Consider the following 16,441-nt stretch of genomic DNA (forward strand, 5'->3'; position numbering starts at 1 on the left):
TCTGTCTGCTTCCCCTCAGGTTTCTCCTCGGTGTTTGATTCTGTCACCGCATTGCTTCTGTTCCTGCTCGTGTTTGGCTGCTGGATGTGCAGCGACGCCTCTTCACCGCTGAGAGATCTGAGGCCCCGTTTCCATGGCGACACACTGGAAACGCTTGTTTTTCCATTTATGTTTCTGGAAAGTTTCATGTTCAGATCACAACATTTTAGAAACGGCAGGCCAGGATGTAAACCTGGGTGTGTGTGTGTGTGTGTGTGTGTGTGTGTGTGTGTGTGTGTGTGTGAGGTCCTGTTTCATAACTGTGGAACATGAAGACGAGTGATTTCATTCCAGCAGCAGGTTGTGACCTCCGTGTTTGTTTAAGCAACACGTTGAATACGAGGGGAGCATGCCAACAATACATTAATTGATAAAGTCTGCACCAGGATAGTTTGGTGGTTAGTAACTTCATAAAAAAAAGGCCGCAGTTTGAAAGATTGCCTCTTCTTTATATACTTTGAACCAAATCCTGCCGTTCACATGAACCTCCGCGTGGAAAACCTGTCGACACGACACATCGTCCACTGAAACTCCTGCTGCCATGAAGTGTTGTTTCCACGCTTTCCTCACAAGCTGCAGTTTGAAGTGCCGCGCACACAAACACACACACACACACACACACACACACACACACACACACACACACACACACACACACACACACACACACACACACACACACACACACACACACACACACACACACACACACACACACACACACACACACACACTCTGGCTCTCCCACAGTCTTATCGGCATTTCACCAGACGTTTCGCCTCTCCTTTTCAGCCAAGAGGAGGACGGAGGGAGGGACCGGCACCACGTGGTCTCAGGGGAAGAAAACATTGCCTGTGCTTGTGGGGAACCAGTGCGGTGAGCGCTGCGTCCTGTTCTCGCACGCACGTGGAGCAGGCTGGGAGAAAACGCTCCTCTCCTGGAGCTGAGGTCCTCCTGAATTAGTTAATTAAAGCAGTTTGTTGCCAAAGCATGAGCTCATCCCCAGCTTGTTTTGTCATTAGCTGGCCTGCGTCCCTCCTCTGGCCCCACAAACCAGACCCGTCATCTCCTGCGGGGAGTGTACCCACTCATGTCACTCGGTGGTTTTGTTGTGCCTCCATATCAGACCCAGCATGCTGAAATCCAGCACCAACACAGTCACAGAGACGTTGCGAGCGACGTGAAGAAAACAAGTTGTGAACACAGAAAAACAAAGATGTGCGATAGATTAAAATCCCACAGTCACTTGAAAAGAGGACAAGGCCAACATGTGAAGGGTTGAAACTGAGAACACTGAACTGCTTATACCAGTAGTATTTTCCAAAACAGTTGCAGGATGTTCACTGCTTCAGCTCTTCTTTTTACAAAGCTCTCAAAGTATTTAGCCCATTAGGACACTAAAACTAAACATGTTTACCTCTGAGATGCCGTGAACAGATACTTTATGTACAGTCCAAACCACATGCATGTTACGCAATCAAATATCTTACAAACTGGTGTAAAAGGTCTGGAGCAGCCCTGGTGCTCCACAAGGGACTGTTTTAGCACCGTTTCTCTTCAACATCAACACAGCAGACTCCCAACACAACATAGAGTCCCGCCTCATGTAGAAACTCTCTGACGATCCAGCTATCGTGAGTTTCATCAGATCTTGTGGTGGCCGACTTTCTCTCCGTTGTGAAAAACCCCCAACATGGGGACATCCCTGCTTTTCTCAGTGGGAATTTCTATATTTTCAGATAGTTTGTGGCTTTAGCTTCGCTTCGATAATTTTTCTAGTGACAAATGAACATTTTCATTCGGTTTATGTTTACGATTCGTAGTTTTCTTTTTTTCTCAAACACACTGCAGGTCCACTAAGGCCCTGTTCACACGACGCTTCACATGACAACACCTAATCCGTTAAAAAAAAGGAGTGTGTTTACACTGCAGCAGCGGACACAGAGACCACGATGTAGTTAGTATGCTGGGCCACGGGAGGGTGCTGTTGCTTGATTTTGTAATAAAACCATAGATACATGTGTGCAGAGTATAAACACTTTAATACACTATAAACGTGAACAAAATGAGAGAACCTGACATCCGTATGGACTGATGACGCATCGGATGCTATCACGGGAGAGTCCCAACTATAAAACTACTGATCTGGACGATAAAACTAGAATACTGACCGCGAGTCAAACCACTAGGGGTCGGCCATGTTTGTTTACAAGTGGATGAGCAGAAGGAACTATTTTGAACGGGGAGGGAGGGAGAGATGTGCAGTAACAGGCTCTGTAGCCTCCATCAGTCTCTCCAGGAGGGATTAGCGGCCGTGAAAGAATCTTTCCACCTTGGTAGCCGGATTAAAAACTTTGTGGATACAGTGGCTCAGCACGCTGGAGTCGTGTAAACGGACCCCCCAAAAGTGAAGAAAGTTTTGCAGATACACTCGTCTTTGTTGTCGTGTAAACGGGGCCTAAGTTATTCTTGTTGCTATGTTGGTTTCTACAGATTCTATCAAACCAGAGGAAAGTTGATTTTGCGTCACGGCTCTCAAAACTATTTGACCACAAATTCGCTGCTGTGGATTCAATATTGACCTCTGTTTGATTTTCAAAACATGAGCCAATCTTAGAAAAATTCATAAAAATCGTGCTGTTGCTGGTGTTGCTGGACCTCCAGCCTTTAGGCTGGCTCACTATTGTCCGTTATCAGTCATACAATGGTGTCGTCAACAAACTCGACGATGGTGTTGGAGGTGGTGTGGATGGAGGTGAAGAGGGAGTAGAGGAGTGGCTGAAGACACACCTCTGTGGTGTTCCTGTGTTCAGGATGAGAGTGGAGGATGTGCAGCCTCCCATCCTGGCGTTCTGGGGTCTGTTGGTCAGGAAGTCCAGGGTCCAGGCACAAAGCAAGCTGCCCAGACCCCGTGATCAGTTTCACTATCTCAGGCCGAGATCAAGTCTACGGCGTCCTTCCATATGTGTTGTTTTGGTCCAGGTGAGTAAGGGCTGTGTGGACAGCTGTGTTCACAATGATGACGAGTGTCTCTCGAAGCATTTTGCTACGATGGGGGTTAGAGCGACGGAGTGGGAGGGGTATCGGCAGCTCACTGTGCTCTTGTTGGGGACTGGAATGATGAGGATGTCTTGACTGTTGCAGCGAGAGGTTAAAGATGGTGGTGATTACCTCTGCTAGCAGGTCTGCGCAGGCCGTAAGAATCCTTTCTGAGACGTCTTCTGGACCAGTGGCTTTCCTCGCATCGACCTGACGCAGGGTGGCCCTCACCCGGTGCTGGTTCAGCTGGATGGGGGCGTCGACCTCTGGTGTTGTGGGCTGAGGGACGACTCCTGAGCCGCTGCTCCGCTGGTCAGAGCGAGAGAAGAACCGGTTCAGCGTGTCTGGATGAATGTTGTCGGTGGATTTTGTTGATGTGTTGTTTCCATTGTAGCCCATGAGTCTTCATCCCCCCCCAACAGTCCTCTGGAGTTGTTGCTGGTAAACTGCTCCTGGACACGCTGATGCCTTTCCTCAGGTTGCTCCTCACACTCTGGGAGGTCTGCTGGTCCCTGATCTGAAAGTGGAGCCACGTGCTCTGAGGAGGACCTCATCTGATGTCTTTCAATCTGACCGGTGTCCGAACGGTCAAGTTGCATGTATGCAACTCCCACGTCATTGTGCCGGAGGAAGTGGCACCGCCAAAATCTGAGGAAAACACATTTGATATACGTACATGGTGGACACAGGAGACGCGATTGATCTTTGGAAAAATTGTAAGATTTTGTGACAGTGACTCTACATGCATGTTTACTTCTTTAAACAGCTTAAACCCTGTGATGTCACGCCTTCTTCTGTGCATGAGGGTCACATCGGGGTTGGATGACGTCGACGCTGCAGTCTGATGGAGGTTGTGTTCAAAATGCAGTGTGAACGATCGCGCAAAGAAAGAAATGGGATCTCATCAAGAAACGAGAAGTGAGCATCAACACCTGCAGTGTGAAGGTCGCCTGAGATCTGTGGTGGAGAGAAGCACACTGAGCAAACTGAAAGCTAGAATGGACACACACACACACACACACACACACACACACACACACACACACACACACACCACATCGCATGTATCATCTCTTCCACAACTGGACTAGTCGGGCAGTGGGTGATTTTCATTTTAATCTTAATTTTAATTCACATTTTAACTGATATTTTTATCTGCTATTTTGCACTTATTGTACTGAATGTCTGTATTAATTCCAATGTTCTATTGTTGTCTGAGTGGAAGTCCGGTTGATGTTTTATGTTTAGATGAACTGCTTGACAGTTGCATTTCTCTTCGGGGATGAATAAAGTTCTGTCTTGTCTTTTCTTTATTTATGTGGATGTTTTCAAATTAATAGTAGTAGTTTTCTGTAATAAATGGATTATTATTATTTTTTTTTTTACATTTTAAGATATATTTATCAATCAGAGGCACTAAAAGGGAGCATATAGGACACAAACATAATGATGTTTGCTCTTATAAGTGGATCTCTGTCTGCTGAATTGAGTGGAGAGTCTCGACCCCCCAATCTGAACCAGGGTTTGAATCCCTCCACACAATCTGTCTGTCTGTCCTCTCCCTTCCTCTCCTTCTATCTTCTAACACCAACTGGAATAGCAGAAAGCCTGACGAAGCTGATGGGCGCGCAGTGTCGCTTCCTCCACAGCAGGCCGCCTTCTCATGTTGCATTTCCTGTTCTGTTGTGTTGGTTACTGTTTGAGTGTGGAGTTACCTTCTGTTTGAGGTTATTGGGTTTGTGAAAAGGGCTGAATCACATTGCTGTGTATGGTTCTGGGTCAACTTCCTCTTTCATGGGACATTCAAGGTTCCTAATGTGATGGAATTTGTTTAAAGTTAAGCTTTATTCCTAACACCTAATCGTGGATAGTTAAATTCTTTCTAAATATGAAACATGACCATATATAGTTATACAGGATAATTAATTCTTTTGAAGAGAGTAAATTTCAATTTGTAGAAGTGAAATGATAATAATTTAAAAAAAAATCTAAAATGTTCATGATATCAGTGCATATACTCAATTATAATGGTTCTTTGTTCATGGTTTTTCTGCTATTGTGTGTTACTATAATAACAACAGAGGTTTGTATACATGTTTTTTTCTATTCTCTGATGAAACATCTCATAAAGATCTCCAGTGTGATTAAAATTGTATTAGGTCATGTAAATATGGCAATAGCGTGTTGATCTGAAACAATGCCCACTGTCACTGTTTTTTTTTAAATAAATAAAACTCTTCTGAAATTAAACACAAAGTATGGATGAAAAACCAGCCTGGGTAAAACTGAATTACTTCAAAAGAAATATATATTATATACATATTAAGTCACATATAATCATTCAATTTCTATCATCAGGACAATAAAACATAACTTTCTTGTAAAATTACATTTGTGGATAAAGGCTTTTGCCAAAATAATAAAAACGTTTCTATTTAAAACAAACAACCAGTGGTACTTTCTAAGCTGGCAAGAAAAAAATAGTGAAATAAATTAATCAGTTTGTTTGGACTGGTTTAGTGATGTTTGGCTCTGGGTGAAATATTCAGTAACTTTAGGGATGGTTCAGTGATGTTTTGCCTCAAAATGTAATATTTAGTGAGTTTTCGGTTGATTTAATTTAAAAGCAGTCTCGCTTTTAAAGAATACGGCATTACGTCACTATCGCGAGAGGACGTCGTTGCCATGACACCAGGCACGCTGCGTCATCCAAAGGCCCCTGCTGACCAATGAGAGCAGCTCTGACCGTACCAAGAAGATTATCAGTTTAGGGGCGCCACACATGACCCTCTCAAATAAACCGTACACAACATATAAACTCATAAATTCACAACATGAAAGAGAAAGCTACTGAAAGTCTCCACTCCGTTTAGTTTGTATGTGGTGAAACAGCTTTTCTGAAGGGTTGTGTTTAAAGTTATGGTGTAGAAGGGGTAAAAAAAAGATGGTATCTCCCGCGCGAACATTGAAAGTTCGTGTGAAAGTGGACACCACTATCCGTTATATAACTTTCCGTTATTATCTTTTCACAAACAGCAGCTTCGACTCCACTGCCAGGAATATCAGGAACACCAGCCTGCCTGGTCCACGATAAAAAAGGTACGGGTGAGTAGGATTTCTAATATCTCACCCGAATAAGGGCAATACCAACAACAATGGTCGCAGGAATGACGCATCTGCTGGCAGAACACTTCAACCTTTAGTTGGTTTCTTCCACAAACTTTACCTGACAAAACAAAGTCTTGTGATTTCTCAACTCCATTCATCCAAGATGGACTGTTTGGTTTTTGACAGGTGATAAAAAGTGCAGGAATAATTTAAAATGTCTTTGTCTTGAAATGCTCATAAATGGTGATGTGTAGTCACAAGTAAAGAGAAACCCACTGAGGTCACACAGACGATTGTAATATGTCACGTTTTGATTGAACTCAGCCACAAAAGGTCCATAATGCTGCTAGAAAAAGTGAATGAACGAGTCGGGACTGAACAAGTCACTTCAATAAAACCAGATCTGAGTCTGTGGAGTTTATTCAGTGAAAGGTTTTATGAGTAAATCTCACCTTTTTTTGTGAATTAATCACGCTTTTCTTTCCTCGTGAATTTGCAGAGCATGGATGCACTTATGCATTTATCACAGTTCATTCTTTTATGATATCCATTGTAATAACCTGTAACACATTGTGCACTTACAAAGCACTTTTGTGTTTCTACTTTTTGTAGGACAAGTGTTTGATAAATCAACAATAAATTAATAGTAAATTGAAAAAAATCCAGACACGTCAAAACAATAATATCTACTGCATTTCACTAAATGCAGCTAAACCTGAATTTTTCATGATGTTGAAAGGGAATCATAATCCTGTGTGAATCATTCCTCTTGAACATTGTGCAGCTCTGATCTGCAAGAATGAAAAGCTTCTGCTGGTCAATCAATGGAAGGTTCAGCTCCTTTTTGTGAATGTTTAATGGCTGCGGTCAGAGACTCAAACCGTGTTTGTGGATGTGGTAACGTTTGGATTGTGGGCCGGCTCCTGCAGAAATCATCTCAAAGGGGTTGAGGGGTCTGCAACCTGCAGCTCTGGAGCCACATGTGGCTCTGCAGCCCTTCTGCAGTGGCTCCATGAAGCGTTCACATAATTATACGTAAATAAACACTTTAATTTCTGTGCATAAATACTGTTTTTATAAAATGGTCTGATTTCCTGGCTGAAGAAGCTGAAGGCAAAACAGCTGTTAAAAAACAAAACAATAAACAAAAACTAGAATGGCTGAAGACAGAAAAACTAATGTACCATTAGTTTACTATTAGAAAATGGCTAAAGTAGGAAAAATCCATGAAAAAAAGAGGAAAAATTGTTGAAATTAGCTACAAAAACAAACAAAAAATAACATTGTAAAATTGATAAATTGCAAAAAAATGCAGCGTTTTTTTTATAGATGTGTTGTTGTTTTTTACTTCATTGCAGATTATTTGCATGTCTCTCTGGGCAGATTACATTTGGTGTGAAAATCACCGAAACATCTTTTGGTTATAAAGGCTGCCGACCCCTGGTCTGGTGGCTGCTTGAGTGAGCGAGACGTCAGCTCCTGACCGAATCAGGCCTCAGCTGGACTCGCTGATTCTCAGATAAGATGTGGGATCACGACCAAGCCTGTTCCATAAAAAGAGGAAGCACGCTTATGTATTAAAGGATGTGAGTGTGGTTTAAAGGTCTTTGTTGATATAATTACACTCTGGTTTTCAGGGGGGGGGGGGGCTTCCTTTTTTCTCTGGTAGACGAGGAAGTGGAGACTGATGAAAAGCGAAGTCACTTCCTGTATTGGCTTTGGCCGTTTTCTCCTTGAATCAGCCGACTGAGCCCAGAGCTGACAGGTAATTTAATAACATCAGATTATAATTTAGGCAGATTCTACTCTGGTTTCTTCCCACAGTCCAACAACAACCTGTCCGTTGGTGTGAAAGTGAGTGTGTGTGTGGTTTTCTCTCTCTGGTGGTCGGTGATGGAGAACTGAACTGGATGTTTCTTTTCTTCATAATCATTTCATTCCAAACCTAATCTCAGCATTTAACTGATTGTGTGCTTGTAATTAACACGCAACGTCACCAGTATGACGCACATGCATTCAGCCGGGTGCGGTGTGTGTTCTGCACATTAAACTGTTTTATTGTGCAACCCTGAGCGATGCATGATCACTGCAAACGTATGAGACACTGCCACAGCATTGAGATGCTGAGAAAAAAACGTTCTGGAATAAGCAGCTGTGGGTTGGAAACAAACTTTGGGGTCATTGAGGAAAACAATCCCAGTTTATTTAGTAATTGACCTGTTCTCAGCCAAAAAACCTGCAGCGCTAAAAAATGTTCACACAACAAGCCGGCCGCCCTGTAATTTCCACTCTTAATCATTCCCAGGCCGGGAATGTAACTTCCTGCTGCCTGGCGAAGACGGTAAACTCGTCAACATGCAGTCGTTAGAGTTTATGGGCCCCACCGGGGGAGGGGGGGGAGGGGGTCGGGATTCATCCCAAGAAACTTGGACACAAACAATCTGCTGACAAAGCTGGAGCTGCGTCTCACATCTCAGTGGAAAGAAAACACTGGATGTCAAACTGTGACCCAGCGGCACGGAGCAGATCGTCCTCCTGGTTTTCACATCGCCGCCTGGATGGAAGCGGAATCGTCCGGCGGCTGGACGACCGTGAGTCGGAGGTGAATGGAAAGAAGCTTCGTGGGCTTTGAAGTGAAGGCAGGCGCCCGTCCTCAGCCCACCAGGGGCGAGTCCAGGTTGTCCTAACGCCCGGGGAGGAGCGTGCTGAAGAGACGTTCACTGCCTGTAAATCATCGGGAGTGCTGCCTGTCTCTCTTTTCTAAACACACACTGAACGCTGCTCAAAAACTTTTTTTCTATGTCTGACTTTTTATGTTGTGTATGATTTAGGTTTCCATAAATAAGCCAGCTCATCTGTATTTAAAATGAGAAGATCAAAATGATGATCGTTGTGTCTGTATTTGTGTTTTAGGAACTTTTGTCTCTGGAGTTCAGCCACTCTGCCAACAGTGGAGCACCACTTCCCTCAGCGCTGCTTCTGCATGTGAGTATAGGCTGCAACACATAAAACTACGTCTGGAAGAGAAGCGTGAAATCACCTGTGACCAAGAAGCACAAACATTGGAGCAGATTTGTCTCAACACCTAATTTAATGCAGAGGGAACTGTGATGGTTGTGTTACTTTTATATAGCAAACCGCTATTGGTTTAAAGCTCTTTTAACTTTTACTTTCCACTGTAATCTCACCGTGTGGGGTCCAATCAAACCCCAGAGTATTTCCTTCCTGCTAATATACAGTGACAAAATACATAAAACTGTTTATTATTGTTATTGTATAAAGGTTAATTCATGTTTGATATTTAAGTGGCAATGTCAGTGCAGCGCGCGCGCGCGCGCACGCACGCACGCACACACACACACACACACACACACACACACACACACACACACACACACACACACACACACACACACACACACACACACACACACACACACACACACACACACACACACACACACACAGGGTTTTCACTTTGACATGTGGTTCTGGAAAGACTGTACCTGTTATGATTTAGTGTTTGATCCGGATTATTCTTGGTGCTGCTCGGCCCTGAAAATCTCTGGGCGTTCAGGGAGGCCCGCCCCACATGTTGAGAACCTCTGTGCTGTTTTCTGTAAAAACACTTTGCTACCAGGTTAAATTAAAATGCTTTTAGCTGTAACTTTCAGTCAGATGGCATCGGGGTAATTGCAGCTTTACTGTCCTGAATGTTACATACTGAGTGTCCACTGATTGCAGAGCATCGTAGCATCAAAACGTAGCATTGTAGCATCATAGCATCATAGCATCACAACATTGTAACATTGTAGCATCATAGCATCACATTATTGGAGCATTGTAGCATCATAGCATCGTAGCATCAAAAAATTGTAGCATCGTAGCATCAAAACATTGTAGCATCAAAGCACCAAAGCATTGTAGCATTGCAGCATCACAACATTGTAGCATCATAACATTGTAGCAGCATAGCATTGTAGCATCGAAGCATCAAAGCATTGTAACATTGTAGCATCATGGCATTATAGCATCGTAGCATTGTAGCAGCATAGCATTGTAGCATCGTAGCATCAAAGCATTGTAACATTGTAGCATCGTAGCTTTGTAGCATCACAGCATTGTAGCATCATGGCATTGTAGCATCATAGCGTTGTAGCAGCATAGCATCGTATCATCACAGGATTGTAACATTGGACCATTGGACCATTGTAGCATCATAGCATTGTAGCATCACAGCATTGTAACATTGTAGCATTGTACTATTGTAGCTTCACAGCATCACAGCATTGTAGGATCGTAGCATTGTGGTATCATAGCATTGTAGCGTTGTACTATTGTAGTATCGTAGCATTGCATTAGGAGGGGGAATTACTTGAAACCAGGTGAACCGTTTGAGATGGGAGATGAAAAATGAATAGTAGTAAAACTACGAGTTGACAAAATGCAGTTAAAGAATTTTCATCATCAATTATGTTGACTAAGTGCTGCAGCTATAATCACAGCATTGTAGCATCATAGCATCATAGCACTGTAGCATCATAGCATCATGGTACTGTAGCATCACAGCATTGCTACTTTGTAGCATTGCAGCATTTTAACATTTTAGCATTGCAGCATCGTAGCATTGGAGCTAGTGGAGGGTTGAAGAGAAAGAGAAAGCCTCAGTAGATTGGGTGAGATGAATTAGACGTAAGGCGAGGACGCCACTGTGTACATTTATAACGTGGGATTCACCTCAGACTCTCTGTCAGGAGACTTTTATCGTCCTTTCAAGGTTTGAACCCAGTGTTTCCTTCAAGCTTTACTCTCACTGTTAACTCAGCCTATGATAAGCTGGACCAGAAAAGCTGTGAAGAACTAAACTGCTTTCTTTGTTGATTTTTCCGTCAGTGCTTGATTAAAACGGCCACAGTGAACTCCTTTATTGATCCTTCTTGACAGGGTGAGAAATTTGGCCAAACAATGGAGGAAATCAAAGTGGAGCCATTAATCCGCCTCCCTGATGGGAGCTGGGTGAAGTGGTGGGGACCTCTGATTAGAAAGCCCCCCGGGTGCTTCCTGTTAGCGCCGTACCAGGCACCGCCGGCTGGTACGAGGCCTCTTCCCAGGATCTGCTGGAGACATTACTTCTCTCCGGTGGCCTGGGAACAGTTCAGGGTCCTGGAGATGAGCTGGAGGGTTCAGTCCTGTCTGGCTATCTGTGTTCTGATTCACATCGTGACCCCGTGTGGACTAATGAGAAAAGCAGGCGGGGGGGAAAAGAACATGTGGCGGGTCTGTTCAGGCTCTGGATCGTGAAATAAGTCTTTTGTTGACTTCTCTCGGGTGCAAAGAGGAAAATTACCGTGGTATTGTATTCTATCTGTGATCGACTGTAATAGAAAGTCTTGACATCCTCAGATCTTTTGGCTTTTTGCTGCTGTCATGCAGCTGGCTGCTGGAAAAGATCCCAGTTCACATATTGTTTGTTTGATGACAACAAACAACCAACATGAACATCAAGAAGGCAAATCAACTTCTCGCCACATACTGTACATAACCAAAGAACAAGCAGCAATAAAACCCAGGAGGCAGAATTATTTTTTTTTAACATTTGCAGTACAGCTGTTAACAAACATCGAAACAATTAAAGTTTTATAGCCGTATAGTTTTATAGTGGCAAATAGCTGTTGTGTTTCACTGCAGAGGAGAGGGAGTTTTCTAATTTATGCCTTAAGTTTGAGTAAAAACAAACAGTCCCTGACATGTAGATGAAGAAAGTACATTTCTGAACTTATGCCAGTATTGCCACATGTTGGGTGGTACAACTGGCGACTGGGAGCTCTTTAAACTTTTCACTTTCCCATTGAGAAGCATCCAGTTTGACTGTGTTCAGGTTAACCGTGTTCTCAAAGGAAAACACAGAGAAATGTCCCAATGTGTGTGTAATAATAATGTCAGATTTTAAAAAGCACTTTGCTCAGTGCAGCAGTCTGGACATTAACATTTATCAAGTACTCACTTCAACACATCAGTGACGTTAAGGTTATGAAGTGAGGTGAAAGCAGATCAGCAGAGTCATATGATCATCTTGGATCAGTCAGAATCAGAGCTTAGCAGAAGCTAAATGAGCCTGAGGGGCCAGCGAGGGGCCGGTGGAGTTGATTCCTTAGTTTTTCTTGTTTTCATTTCTTAGCTGGTTGAGTTACAACGGCGATGTCGACTACAGAAAACCGACGGCTCTGTAGCTCCGACTAGTGGCGGGAGCATGCATGACAGTCACGTTGATGAAACATGAAGAGGCTGCTCGTTCTGGGGATCAACTGGTGACGGTGCTTCCTTGGTTAATGGTTCACCATTTATCTTTCCTGCTGCAGATGCATTGTGGGACTTTCTCCCTGTCTTAGTTACTCTACAACGCACCATGTACCCTTACCTGTGTGTGTGTGTGTGTTTGTGTGCGTGTGTGTGTGTTTGTGCGTGTGTGTGCGTTAGTGTGTGTGTGTGTGCGTGTGTGTGTGTGCGTGTGTGTGTGTGCGTGCGTGTGTGCGTTAGTGTGTATGTGTGCGTTAGTGTGTGTGTGTGTGTGTGTGTGTGTGTGTGCGTGCGTGCGTGCGTGCGTGTGTGTGCGTGCGTGCTTGTGTGTGCGTTAGTGTGTGTGTGTGTGCGTGCGTGTGTGTGCATTAGTGTGTGTGTGTGTGTGTGTGTGCATCGTGTTGCAGATCCTGCAGCTTTTCTTCTTTGGTCAACTTGTCTGAGGTTTACAGCCTCCAAGCCCGTCAGTCTGCATTACTTTCCTCCCCGCGCTGCTCGTGCTTTCTCTCCAGTGTTTCCAGTGCTTGGTTTTGAGCGCCGCTGGTCCTCGGGCGAAGAGGGAATCCTCCCTCAGTTAGGACTCTGGTAAACGTCCTCGCACAGCTGCCACCCAGACTGCAGCAGCGGACTGGAACATTTAATCTGGAGCTGTTACATCAGCCAGCTGTGATGGCATGCATAATGGAGTAATAAACCACTGGAGCCGATGCTGCTGATGCTCCGCTCTCTCGCCCAGACCGTCTATGTAACAGCTGTGATTATCTGGAAAATATCTCATTTTCCATATAAAACCGACGTCCATCATAAGGAAACACGAGCAGAGAAAAGCGAGGCTCGTGATATGTCACATTTTCAGAGCAAACGGAGAACGTGTTAGTTTATTTCCATTGCTGGTTGTGATGTTGGACATAAGGAGAGTTTAGTTGTTAGCAGGCGGCGCAGTGGAGCTCCCACACTGCCCCTGCTGCAGAAATAAGCTTTAGTCATCATGTCATCAGAGCCTGAGTCAGACTCCATGTGGCTTTGTTTTTTCACACTCGCTGCTCGGCTGCTGTCGCGGAGTGACTCTTCGTCCTGGTCCGTCTGTCCTGCAGGGTGACCTGTGTTTGGCTCCGGCCTCAGTTCTGCTGGCGCGACTCGTTTATCTGTACTGCCATACGATGAGCAGGTCATCTTTTCTTGACATGGATTTTTTTTTTCTTTTTTTTTTTTCAGAGCAGTGAAAATAATCTGCTCCACTTGGCCAAAGTACACAACACAACCGCACACAGAGGCACAGATACACTCACACATTATGCAACTCTGTCCCAAGCAGACGGGTTTTAAATGAATTGATCTGCTGTTGGGAATAACATGTTTCTGCTGTTACTGCGTTACTGCAGGGCCGCCGCTGTTTTCATTAAGCAGATAGGAATAACCTTTCTGGCTCTTCACTTCTCGTTACATTCGTCATACATAAAAAAAAAAAAAAAAAAAGCTTCACAGCTGCTGTTTCTGTCTCTTAGTTGTAGCATTATCCATAGCTGTTATCTCAGCAGTCACTATCTCACTGAACTCCTGTTTACAGGAGGAAGATCACCTCATGAGCTCAGTTTTCCTCACACTATGCAACTGTCCCATTGCAAGTAGCATTAGCCCGTATCTACAGTGTCTGAGAGATTAATATCGATTAATAATTGGTTTGGATAAGTTTTTGTCTTAGTGGTGATGGTTTATTCCAGCTGTGTTGTTGCTTAGTTAGTCCATCAATTCCCTAACAAATCACTAACATCCAAATGGTGTAGATATGCCGAACCTTATAGTATTTGTGTGTGTGTGTGTGTTTGTGTGTGTGTGTGTGTGTGTGTGTGTGTGTGTGTGTGTGTGTGTGTGTGTGTGTGTGTGTGTGTGTGTGTGTGTGTGTGTGTGTGTGTGTGTGTGTGTGTGTGTGTGATTCACGATAATTACACACTGACTTCTGCAGAACGGTGAACAGGGTTCGATAGTTGACGACCTCCACTACTCACCAACCAACCAGTCAGTGGAATTTGATGTAACGAGCGACACCAGACACCAGAATGACACCAGAGAGCCTGGAAAGAGAGGTGACCCTTGTCGATCGGTGCCTACATCGTATCGCCCAGCTCCTTCCATGACTGCAGCATCGTGGCCTCTTTCTTCTTACGTGTCGACGCAGCCGGTGTCGGCGCATATCTGTGCACGTCGGCTCCCATTGAGGGAGTTTGTCAACGTGCAATAATACCTTTCATCATGCATTACACCGACAGAGTGTCAAGTTATCAAACTGCTAAATTCATCATGTGAAGTATTGCATATACTAACATGTACACTGAAGGGAATTCTTCATGATGGAGAAAATGGAGGACGCGTTTCTGTGGTTTTAGACGCCTTTGAATCAGACAAGACTGTCACAAGTCAGTCTGTGTTTAAACTCAACCCGTTGAAAGACGCAGCCTCTGGATTTGGACACAGGAAACTCTGCATCAGCTGTCGTGGACAATCTGGCTTTCAGTGCTCCGTGCCGATGTCGTCAAGAATCGACGTCTCGCTCGAGCTCGGCTTCCTCGCCGGTCGCCGTCAAGTTTAAACCCCCTCTGGCCCAAATATCCTGGACAGCAGAGGTGGTGGAGCTGGAGCTCCCTTCACTCATCCCAGTCTGAGCTGGTCTCCCCCTGCGAGGATCGAGGTCAGCGGACTCTTTGTCACGGAGACAATCTGTGTCTCAGTCTCTGCTGGAGGTCGTCTGTTAGATTCCCGGCCTGCAAACAGCTGGTGAAGTGCAGCCGTGGATAAACGAGGGGGCTGCACAGGAGCACGGGGCTAATATAGTCCAAACATGACGTGTATGCCAACAGTTGTCTGTGTGTATTTTCATTTGTGCGTGCGTAATGATATTTATGTGTCGCTCGTGTGCATGCCTCTAATATCTGTGCATACTCAGGCTGTGCATACTCAACATTCTACCATATTGGTTGATATTGGTATTTGTCACACTTTGTATTTTTAAATATGTTGTCAGGTTAAAAACTCTCCAACCCGAGCCTTTAAATTCACACGTAAACACATTTAAATAATAAAAGTCATTATTGGCAAAAAAGTACAGTTAAAATTACAAAGCAAGAAAAATATTCCAGTTTCCAATAAGTATTGTAATCTGACCAAATACGTTAATGTTATTTCAATTATTTCTCATAGGAGCGTCAAAGTATATGTTTTAGGATTTCTATAGTTTTATTCTAAATGTTAAAAAGAAAAACTCCAATATGTTTATCTAATATCATCAATGTGAACCTGTAACTCCACAGAGAACTCATAGCTCACTGGAGTCATCGCATTTATGTGTACTGAAATAACTTCACACAAATAAATCAGGCTGCTTTAATAGTTTATTAAAAATAGACAAAGCATTCCTGTGCTCAGCTTCTCAGCGGCTCCTTCTTCACAGCTGAATTGTTTTAAAGCAGGGGGATAGAACTCCTCTTGTCCTGATGGAGATCGAAGCTGCTTCGAGAACAGACCGAATGAAACACATTAAATAAACATCTTTTAAAACTAGAGCAGATTTGGAGCCGCCGGCTCTCCTGCAATGAGAGTGAAATTCACACTTTGTCTCACTCCAACTGACACGTTTTGGGTAAAAGCTGGACTGTTTTCACTATAAAACATAATGGCAGTGGCTGCTTCATATGTAATAAATTCAATAGGCTGACAACTCAAGGATTTTACTCTCAAAGTAAATATTTTAATTTCTATTCGTGTCACTTCACCAACCATCTCAAGGTTTTCTTTTCCTCGCTATTGAGAAAACAAGGTGAGATACTATATTAATCCACTATATTTTCATTAAACACGGATCACTGACACAATCAAAAAACTCACAAAAAAACCCTCACATACACATGCACAAGTTTTTTTTTCTGCTACTATATTATTAACTGTTGTTAAGGTCTTACTAAAA

The 16,441-nt window shown here is 43.8% G+C and overlaps 1 protein-coding gene across 2 annotated transcripts in view; it reads left to right on the forward strand.

Moving 5' to 3' along the window:
• Positions 1-6,127: 6,127 nt before the first annotated feature.
• The window catches only part of LOC308113532 (protein FAM110A), a 45,753-nt gene continuing 35,439 nt past the window's right edge, over positions 6,128-16,441 (forward strand). Inside the window, exons 1-2 of one of the 2 annotated variants that reach the window (XM_080469904.1) lie at positions 6,128-6,177; positions 9,100-9,171. The gene's annotated coding sequence lies outside the window, so the exon portion shown is untranslated. Of the gene's footprint in view, positions 6,178-8,618; positions 8,789-9,099; positions 9,172-16,441 lie in introns of those variants that run through there. The other variant, XM_080469905.1, reaches the window with a different exon arrangement.

Source organism: Lipophrys pholis (genome assembly GCF_963383615.2).
Source record: "Lipophrys pholis genome assembly, chromosome: 8".
Lineage (NCBI taxonomy): Eukaryota > Metazoa > Chordata > Actinopteri > Blenniiformes > Blenniidae > Lipophrys > Lipophrys pholis.